General features: G+C 42.3%; 1 long non-coding RNA gene across 1 annotated transcript; it reads right to left on the bottom strand.

Moving 5' to 3' along the window:
• Nucleotides 1-3,925: 3,925 nt before the first annotated feature.
• On the bottom strand, nucleotides 3,926-4,639 carry LOC148353452 (uncharacterized). The gene is made up of 2 exons (XR_015852526.1): nucleotides 4,133-4,639; nucleotides 3,926-4,024 (listed from the first exon to the last, which is right to left on the bottom strand). It is a non-coding gene; the product is annotated as an uncharacterized LOC148353452 (long non-coding RNA).
• Nucleotides 4,640-6,781: the final 2,142 nt, after the last annotated feature.

Here is a 6,781-nt window from a genome sequence, read left to right as displayed (position 1 = left end):
AGAAAAAAAATAAATAAATCTCATCTCATCTCATTATCTGCACCGCTTATCCTTATTATTCGTGAGCGAGCCCCTAACCCGCGGCGCGGGTACTTTCGGGCACGATACGCATGACACCGCGACAAGCCGAGCAGGTCCGGCGCTCCGCGCGGAGGCCGGCCTGTCGGAAGCGCAGAATCCCCCCGCGTGAGGGGGGGAGGATTTTGTAAGGGAGTCGGATTTGGGCAAAACACCAGCGCGCGGTATTGGTGCGGCTTCCGCTTCACCGCCCCCTAACCCCACAGGTCCCCCCTACCCCTTTCCTCCGCGGCCCTGTCCGTCGGCCGGAGCCATCGAGGGCCGTGTAGCGCCATTGCGGCCCGAGCAGGAGATGTGACGTTGGTGACTTTTTCATCGGCGTTAACAAATGCATTTTGTAGAATACGATCACGCTTTATTGTTTAAATAAACGCGTTATATAGACTACGATCGCCCAATCATTTTAATTAGCTCGCTTTATGGTTTCAATAAGCGTATATAGAATACGATCGCTTTTGTCGGAAGCGCAGCAGAATGCGCGTTCACGCGAGGGGGGGAGGATTCTGTACGGGAGTCGGATTTGGGCACAACACCGGGAAACGAGAACGGCGCGCCGTGCTAGGGTCGTCGGCTGAGGGGGATTCCCGCAAAAAGTGAAAATCTGCAAAGTAGCGACGCCCCTTCAAAAAAATGTTTTTTTACCATTACAGACCGCGAAGCTCTGAATCCGCGAACGTCGAACCGCAAAGTAGCGTGGTCCCACTGTATCAATCTATTTATCCATCTCTCTCTCTCTCTGTCTCTCTCTCTCTCTCTCTCCCTCTCTCTCTCTCTCTCTCTCTCTCGCTCTATCTATCTATGTAGTCCAACTTTGCATGCAATAATTAAAGTAAACCACACATGTCTCGCAATCTTATAATGTCATAGTGATAAAACAAACAAGATAATGATTTTTTTTAAACCAAAATCCTAAAACCCCTGACTCCTTTATCCACACAAACTCCCCCACCACCTCTCTCTCGCAATGACTCGACCTCACATGAAGGCTAGCTTTCCTTTACTCAATCTTGTGCTGACATTGACTTCAAAAGACCACACTTAAAACACCTCAGAGGAAAACAGCATTGTTTTTACCTGCATGCCCTGTAATTGTAGCCGAATTAGCTAGTGAATTATTTCCATAAATTTAAGCCCTGATTCTTATACGCAGGATAGCTTTTCTGTGCGCCCAATTGTCCGTTTCTTCTATTTGGTCCCACTCTTGCCATCCATCTTAGGTCATCAGCTGGAAAAACCACAACAAAGAATTGGTTGTGTAGGGACAGGCAGAGTTTGGGGGCAGGGCTGGCGCTGCGACCTTGGCTGTGACATCATGTGGCGGCTGAAAAAAATGAAGCCATTAGTCTGAGGCAGGGCTCGGCCATAAATCAGACTGCTTCCAATAAGCTGCCTTAATGGTCATCAATCACCCGCACCAGCCTGCTCCCTCAGAGCCCAACCGCCTGGGGAACGGCCGTCGGGATGCAAGGAATCGGGGTGGGGTAATAACTGAGGGGAGGTGGGCAAGGGCCGGCCTCAGAGAGAAAACACATTGGCGGTTAGATGGGAGAATGAATGATGGGGTACAAAATAGAAGGCAAGGGGTTTTGTAAGGTTTGGATGGATGGATGGACAGAGGGATGGATGAACAGGCAAATAAACAGATGCTTCGGCACAATAACAAAAAACACCCTAAATCATGGGTCTCAAACTCAATTGAGTAAGAAGCCACCGATCAAGGATCTGGGTGAGGTTAGGTCAAATGGGGATTTCCACAAAAACAGCACTGGTAAAAATATTCCGCTGTTCCTAAAGTGATGTTGTGGTAAATACACTTGCATTTGTAGAATAGATTTGCATACATGTAGAAATGTAGAATAGACGTGCATACATGTAGAAATTTAGAAAGACTTGCTTACAGTTGTGGGAAAAGGTCGGGTTGACATCGTTTTGAAGATACTCTTGGCAGACGATTAAGTTTCCTTGAAGATACTCTTGGCAGACAATTAAGTTTCCTTGAAGATAGCGTGCAAGGGACGGGACGCTCTGAACTTGATATGTGATACAGGACCGCCTTTTGGGGTGTACTCAATCGAAGCCTAATCGTCACTACCAGCTTTAAAAACATTGTCATGTTCCCAGCTCTCTGAGATCTTCATTGACGCATCAATAAAAGTTGTATCTCCCTCCCACGAGGCTGGCTCCTGTCCATTTTCCTTATCCACATATGAGAAGACTTTTCTCTCGATTATCGAACCTCCGATTTCTCCAACAGTGATAGTGTTTTATATTTGTCCACTGGATGTCGATGTATTCTGTGGTGCAACCAAACGTTTAGTTGCCTGTTCATCCAGGAAGGAAAGTGAGCAAAAGGCACCCTTTTCCAATTTTTATTACACTTTTCTCAAATCATGACATTTTTTAAAGGAATGAAAAATAGGGAAGAAGTAATAATAAAAAGAGGTAAAATAAAGGAAAACATGTATAAAAAGAAAAGCAGGGAAAAACCAAAAAACGAAAATAGAGAGAAAAAACAAAAGGTAGAATAGAAGGAAATTCAAGAGAAAAAAAGACAAAAATGTATTTTGTATCCTTCCGTTGTGATTTTAGCACTCGTTTTAGGTGGCACGACAAAATACAGTGACACCTAGTCGGCACATAAAACACACTTTCCCTTTAACTTTCATGTTAAGGCAAGGGCCTCAACTATCACAAATGGTCCCTGGGCCTCGTGTTTGACCTCTATTTTACAACGAGTGCAGGTAAAATAGCAGTGGCGTGCAAGCAGGTGAGGCAAATGAGGCTCAGCCTCACCGATCATCAACTTTTATATTAGAAATACACTAAATGGTTAAATTTATTCAGTGTTAAAGTTGATTATCATTTAACCCCATAATTCTGTAAAGCCCATATGAAGAAAATCACTTTCAATTTTTGTTTTACCTTTCAGATTTTCTTGTAGGAGACCTTTGGTGCAGAAATGAAAGCGTTTTTAAAAGGAATTGTGTTTTGTTAAGTTAAAAAAAAAGTCATATTTTTGTTATTTTGTTTATCTAATCAAAACAGAAACAAATTAATATACATATGAAAATAAATAAAAATACAAGTAAAAAAACAAACAAACAAACAAACAATTATAGAGAAACACTACAAACAAAAATGCATTCTCATCATTGTTTATCACTGCCCCCCTCAAAGTCATTGTCACCATATTGGATTGCAGAAATTACATCCTGTACACTAAATTACTTCTCTTAGCTAGTGGCATTCTGAAACTTAAGCATCCAACACTGGGATTTACAGGGTTAATTGGCCGCCGGATTCTTAGTCAACAAATAGGTGTATGCACAATGTCCCCAAGTGTGCACAATCATTGCTTGATGGAAGAGAAGTCAAACTGTTACAACTCTTTTGAGATGTCCCCAAAAAAATGGCCAAAGTAAAATACACGAATGCAAAGTTTTAAGGGCTGTGAAGAGGTTGTCTCCAAATGGCAACTTTTGGAAACACCTAAACCTAAATACTGTATAAAATTGTTCAATGTGTAAAGCAATTATATAAAATGTTTAACTTTTAAATTGTGATCAATTTTGAAAGGTACCAGGTAAGGCTGCAAGCTATTGTCTCATCTGTTTTCCAGGAGTCATTCTACACCAGGGGTCGGGAACCTTTTTTGCTGAAAGAGCCGAAAAAACCCAAATTTTAAAATCTAATCCTAGGAGAGCCATATGTATATTTTAATACCAAAAACAGCTAAATGGAAGAGGAAAATCAACGAGTTTATAGTATAATAAGACAGAATTTATTTTGAACAACATTGTAAGTTAATAACAAAAACTAACAATTATTTATAATTATAACAATCAACTGGTCTGCAGGCTGAGGTTTTATTCATATCTGTCCATGTTTACTTGCCCGCTCTGCTTGTTCACCGCTGTCTGAGGCCCTCAGGTCAGCAATTTCTTATCTAAATCGAAGAAGACCAACAATATATATATTATAAGACTCTGTTATAACATGTTGTTCAAAATAAAATTAAAGGTATTTATTAATAAGAAAAGTACTTCTGACTTACTATTAATGCGACTTTTGGTGTTGCATGGTTTTGCTGATGGCTTTGTAGTCCGGTTGATAGGTGGTGAGGTTCAGCTTCATGCAGGCGTTTAGGCTTCCATCTTTTAAACGTGATCGCAGGTCAGTTTTGATGTGTTTTAGGTGTGAGAACGACTGTTCGCATGCATAAGTAGATCCAAACATGGTCAATACAGCAAGTGCCTCCTGATGTAGAATACAGTGGAAGCTGAGGATGGGTCTGTTCTCCTGCTCACGAAGCAGCGCTACAAATCCTCTGTTTTTCCCCACCATGCACGGAGCACCATCGGTACACACAGAAATAAGTTTATCCATTGGTAGATTCTTTTCATTTGCAAACTCCATGAAAGACTTGAATAAATTCTCTCCTCTCGTTGTCCCTTTTAGTGGCAAAACGGCAAGACTTTCCTCACGCAGCGAGTCACCGTCAACATAGCGTGCAATAATACTGAACTGGGATAAATGACTGACATCTGTTGATTCATCCAAAGCGAGGGAAAAAAACTCCACTGCATTTATGTCATTCACTTGTTTTTATCTCCACTTGATTCGACATCACAGCACAGTTCTTGCTGAAAGAGGCATATCTTTTATCAGTTTGATTATTTTATCTTTATCCTTAACGTCGTCAAAAAGCTCGTTGGCCACATAAAGCATGAATGATTTGGCATAATCGCCATCTGTAAACGGCCTCCCGCTCCTCACAATTGCTAAAGAACCAGCAAAGCTAGCAGAGTTAAAATCACCTTGTTTGGCCCATACACGGAGCTGCTGCTGACTAGCCTGGACTGTGGAAAGTAGTTCTTGACAGGCCTTCTTTCTCTTGTCTCCCACTGGATATTTCGCTGAAAATGTGGCGTGTGTCGAAGTGTCTCTTTATATTTGACCGTTTCATCGAGGAAATGTTCTCATTGCATATAAGACACACTGCACAACCTGCTCTCTCAATAAAGGCAAATTGCTCTGTCCATTCCTGCTGAAACGTACGGTAATCTTCATGTCAAGTCAAGTCAAGTCATTTTTATTTGTATAGCCCTTAATCACAATTAGTCTCTAAGGGCTTCACAAGTTATTACATATAAGATTAGGTTACTCGTATGCTATAGAGTAGAAGTGAGTTTTAAGCCTAGATTTAAACATTTCCACCGAGGTTGCAGATCGGATCTCAGGGGGAAGAGCATTCCACAACACCGGTGCCCGGATGGAGAACGCTCTCGAACCAGCGGAACACTTCTTGGCTCTTGGGATCACCAGGAGACCGGCGCTCTCGGAACGAAGGCTTCGGGCCGGGACATAGGGGGAGATCAGATCTGAAAGATATGAGGGGGAGAGTCCATGTATGATTTTGTATAGTAGTAGGAGAACCTTAAAATCGCATCTTAGGCTAACAGGGAGCCAATGCAGGTTAGCCAAAATTGGGGTGATGTGATCGTACTTTTTTGTCCTTGTTAAAAGCCTCGCTGCAGCATTTTGTACCAGCTGAAGACTTTTGAGTCTGGTCATCGGAAGACCGGAAAGTAGTGCATTACAGTAGTCGAGACGGGAGGTAACAAACGCATGAATTATGATTTCTGCATCCGACTGAGAAAGTATAGGACGAATTTTAGCAATGTTACGGAGATGGAAGAAAGCGGTTCTAGTAATTTTCTTCACATGTGTTTGAAAGGACAGATTGGGGTCGAAAATGACACCTAAATTTTTAAGTGAGTCACTCTGTGTGATGTGGCAATTGTCCAAGTTCACTGCGGTTTTAGAGAATAAGTCACGGGACTTAGAAGGACCAATAACTAACAATTCAGTCTTTTCAGGGTTAAGACGCAGGAAATTGAGTGACATCCACTCTTTTATCTCAGTGAGGCAGGCCTCCAAAGTTCCACAGTTTAGTGTGGCAGATTCCTCCATCGGGAGATAGAGTTGAGTGTCATCTGCGTAGCAATGGAAACTGATATTATACTTACGAATAATATCACCTAGTGGAAGCATATAAATGCTGAAGAGAAGGGGGCCAAGCACTGAACCCTGCGGAACACCACAAGTAACACTAAATGGCTCAGATGTCAATTCGCCATATTTAACGCAGTGTGTCCTATCTGAGAGGTAGGATCTGAACCATAATAGGACGCTTCCTGAGAGACCAATCCATTTTTCCAACCGTTCTAGCAAGATAATATGGTCCACTGTGTCAAATGCAGCACTAAGGTCCAGCAGCAGCAAAAGTGATGATGTGCCCGAGTCCATTGCCCGTAGGAGATCATTGGTTACCTTAATCAGAGCTGTCTCAGTAGAGTGGTTAGCCCTGAATCCTGATTGCATTGATTCAAAGAGATTGTTCTCGGACATGAAATCATTCAGCTGCTGTGCCACTACTTTTTCAAGTATTTTAGAAAGAAACGGTAGGTTTGACACAGGTCTATAATTACATAAGTTTTCTGGATCTAGGTTGGGTCGTTTCAGTGTGGGTTTAATGACAGCGGACTTAAAAGCAGCTGGAACTACACCTGAGGCGAGTGATATGTTTAAAATATTTAGAACTGAAGGTGCAAGAACGCCAAAGAGACCTTTGATAAGTGAACCTGGAAGTGGGTCGAACTGGCAAGTCGTCGGTTTGGCCGTATTCACCATCTGTTTAAGA

This window comes from Urocampus carinirostris, chromosome 13, assembly GCF_059441175.1.
Source record: "Urocampus carinirostris isolate Australia breed hairy pipefish chromosome 13, RoL_Ucar_1.0, whole genome shotgun sequence".
NCBI lineage: Eukaryota > Metazoa > Chordata > Actinopteri > Syngnathiformes > Syngnathidae > Urocampus > Urocampus carinirostris.
Note: the sequence above shows the minus strand (reverse complement) of the source record. Positions and strands in the feature narration are given on the sequence as shown.